Consider the following 3,667-nt stretch of genomic DNA (forward strand, 5'->3'; position numbering starts at 1 on the left):
GAGCAGTTCACATAACCCCAACTTCAGTGCTGTTGGCATCGGTTCAAGTGTGTGCTTTGATTTTTTTCTAGAAATACCCTTTTAGGGTTAGGCTATGCATCTTTTAGGGTTCGGACACATATTTTAGGGTTATATACATCTATGTGGGTGGTTAACTGGGTAGCTTTCATGTGTAATGCTCTTGTGTGTGTGTGTGTTTGTGTGTGTGTGTGCGCGCGGGCGTGCGTGCATGCGTGCACTGTATATGTTTCTGTAGGCTATTTGAAGGAATAAAGCCTACATGCTGTGCATCCAAAAAATAAAGATAGAGGACAGAAATATGTATTATAAACAAAGTCTCCTATTGCAATGGTTATTATTAGACTCTGATGATCATTGCTTTAACTTTGTTATAAGTTCAGTGCCTCCCAGACGTGCTGGCTCATATTGAAGCACTGCAATATTGCAGCAGGAATGATTTGGCAGTCCCACTGAGAGGTAAGAGTTGCAGCTTGGGAGATCACGTTACAGTTCCTCGGTGCGCATGAAGCATACACAGACTTAAATAGTGCTTCGTCAGGCACCCACAGCATTCTGCGACTGTCGGAAGTATTGCATATCCAAGGAGCATCTTTCTCTAGGCAATATGTTTAAATATAAATGTGTTTATGCAATAGAAAATACATAATACACCGGTGCGGACAGGCCGAGTTTGAAAGTTCAGCGAAGGTTATGCCCCCGCACAAAACAGTTTTTATGCAATAAGCCTACATGCTGTTAGATTATAAACTGTTATTTCGTCATTTTGTAAAACATATGTGGGCTAATATAGTAACCAAAGCTAAGACTTTGTTCCTTGCTCTGAAGTTGATGAGGAAATAAATCCCCCGAGGTGTTAGAGTAGGCTAATAGATAGCTACACCATTTAGAATAGTCTGTAGCATTTTTGAGTAGCTTTTGTTTTGATTTGCTTGTTCGTTTTTCTAGCTTTGGCATTACCTTGACGAGCAAGGTGTTTGATGTGCCCTGTGGTTGCATGCAGGCGGCAATTTGTAGGGAGTAGAATTCTGCTACACACGCTCCTCCTCCAACTCTGCACTTCTTAAATCCTTCGCTCGCGCTGTTGTGTAGCAAACTTCGCTCTGTCCTGAAAGTTCGGACGTCTCCGACACGGAGTCATAAGGTCCATACACATGCCAAGAAACTACTCGGGTGCTAAACGCAATCCATTTTAAAGACCCGTTTTAACTAATCTAATCATCCCCGTATTGACTGCAGTTGGATTTTAATCGATACTGACATCGTTGTCATTTTTCGCGTGGACTGGATATAACACAATTTTACTTGCCCGCACTTCGTGACCAGGTAAGTGTTGCAATGAGAGAATATAGGTTAACTTTACCGTGTCCGTCGTCACAACATAGCCTATACACTACTTCAATTGATAAACGGACTTACCTAAATCAGATGGATTATTTTAAGTTATAAGCTATATTATGGTTATTATGTATAATATGCGATGAGGTGTCGCAGAGCTCAGTTTCTATTCTGTGTTGGATATCTTCGGCATTATTCCATATGGTCAAAAATATTTGCGCGGAAAGACAACAACTATATTTTATATTTCTATAACGCTTTTTTATCCTATTTTTTGTCATCATTGTGAACGACAGTTTAACCAAATATCGCGTAAATCATCACTGCAGCGTGGTGTTAAGGCGAAAATCTGTTGAATTACACGGTGCATAAAGACGATTAGGTGCAGTTATTCCGGTTTTTAATTCCCTCCATCCTTCTTTTCCGTCCCGTGGAAGTGATTGAGAGAACATTCAGCGAAGAGGACGTTTTACAATAGTGGCCAGATTAAGTGTCCATTGAGTCGGGCTGACTGATTATACCAAAGCGAATAACACAAGAAAAGACGCTTTCAAAGGGTATTTGATGACATTTCATAGAACAGGTCTTGTCACTTCAAGAGGTCTCGGCTAAAGCGCATTTAAATGGTTAGTCGCGCATGGTTGTGGGTTTTATGTGTTTTACGTTAAGCTGAACACAGTGTAGTGTAGCCTGCGTCCCCTCCCCCTGTGCAACCTCACCAGTATCACAAAACTTCACATTGAAATAATTGAAATATAACTTTTCTGTAAGCGCATGTTATAAGTTCAGTAGCACTATTTATTCTTGTATCGCTGGACACATGAGAATTATGTCTTCTCTTCTCCCTTATCATAAGTGGTAGGCCTGTCTAATAATAGACTTTTCAGCCCAGTTGTTTGAAAACACCAGACAGATAGACACACACACACACACACACACACACACACACACAAGTAAGTTGACTCACAGCCTGACAAACACCTACGGATACAAATAATTACAGATGTTGGTCTGTCTCACAGATCATCGACCAACCTAGTAGACCATGTATGGCGAGCACATGTTGGTTGACACCAATATACAACAACAGTATATCTATTCCAAACACTCAAAACTCCAGATGTCTTATTGCTACCCAGCTAACTGCTGTGTGTTCCCCAATGGCAATTAAAAAAAACAGAGAGAGATGAGCAAAGCCATTAGTGGTTGCTTCTTCCCATGAGACTGTGCATCCCACATCATTCACACCTCATCAGTGCATACGCTAGCCTGTAGAGGGGGGAAAGCACACAGTCTGTTATTAGGGCAGCCTCCACTTTATGGGGCCCACCCTATCGCAACCAGCCAGGGCATCCTTGGAGGTATACGCAGATGAGAAAACTAAAGAGGGAGATAGAGAGTTATTGAAGAGAGAGAGAGATTGGGGAGGGGGGAGGCGAGTGCAAGGACGAGCAAAGAAAAAGCAAACATTCCTGACTCTGCGCCTCGGCAATTTAATTAAAGAGCTGTGTGATGGTTAAGTAGGCACTCCAAGTGCCCCCTCTCCAACTCCACCTGCAGCAACCCCCCTCCCCCCTTTTTCCATTGGACTAATCCCACAGGGTCAGCTAATAAGTGTTGGGGTCGTGCCACCGTGACATGGAAAGGGTGGGTGTTTTTGCCAAGTGTGGATGCAGAGATGAGTAAGTCTGGGACAAAAGTTAAGAAGTACGAGGTGAAGAAGGGATTTGACTTTTTCATCTGTGGTGGTTTAGAGGGTCGAGAGACTCGGAAGGATGTCTGGCGAGAGTGTGGGGTGGAAGTGGCTGGAGAATTTTTCTTTTGATAAGTGCAGGACAAAGGGAAAGAGGAGAAAAGACCCCACTCCATATGTGTGCGCGCGCACACACACACACACACACACACTATACACACACACACACACATGCACACACACACACACACACACACACACACCACACACACACACACACACACACACACACACACACACACACACACACACACACACACACACACACACACACACACACACACACATACACACACACACACACATACACTATATATACACACACACACTATACACACTACACACACACACACACACACTTATGCATATACACATACCCACACACACACACAAACGCACACAGGTCATAATGCCAGAGGAGCTAGTTAGGTACAATTAAAGAATTATGTGCCCCCCATGTCCCCCTGTTCTCCCTCCCTGACCCAGCATGCTGTTGTCTCTGACCCCAGGTCGTTACCGGGATTATTTAGGAAAATTGCCCCAGAAAATTACTAACAG

The 3,667-nt window shown here is 43.3% G+C and overlaps 1 protein-coding gene across 1 annotated transcript in view; it reads left to right on the forward strand.

Annotated features, from left to right (window-relative positions):
- Nucleotides 1–1,115: 1,115 nt before the first annotated feature.
- vasna (vasorin a) overlaps nucleotides 1,116–3,667 on the forward strand; it is a 21,769-nt gene continuing 19,217 nt past the window's right edge. Inside the window, exon 1 of the mRNA XM_048249358.1 lies at nucleotides 1,116–1,344. The gene's annotated coding sequence lies outside the window, so the exon portion shown is untranslated. The remainder of the gene's footprint in view (nucleotides 1,345–3,667) is intronic.

This window comes from Alosa alosa, chromosome 7, assembly GCF_017589495.1.
Source record: "Alosa alosa isolate M-15738 ecotype Scorff River chromosome 7, AALO_Geno_1.1, whole genome shotgun sequence".
NCBI lineage: Eukaryota > Metazoa > Chordata > Actinopteri > Clupeiformes > Clupeidae > Alosa > Alosa alosa.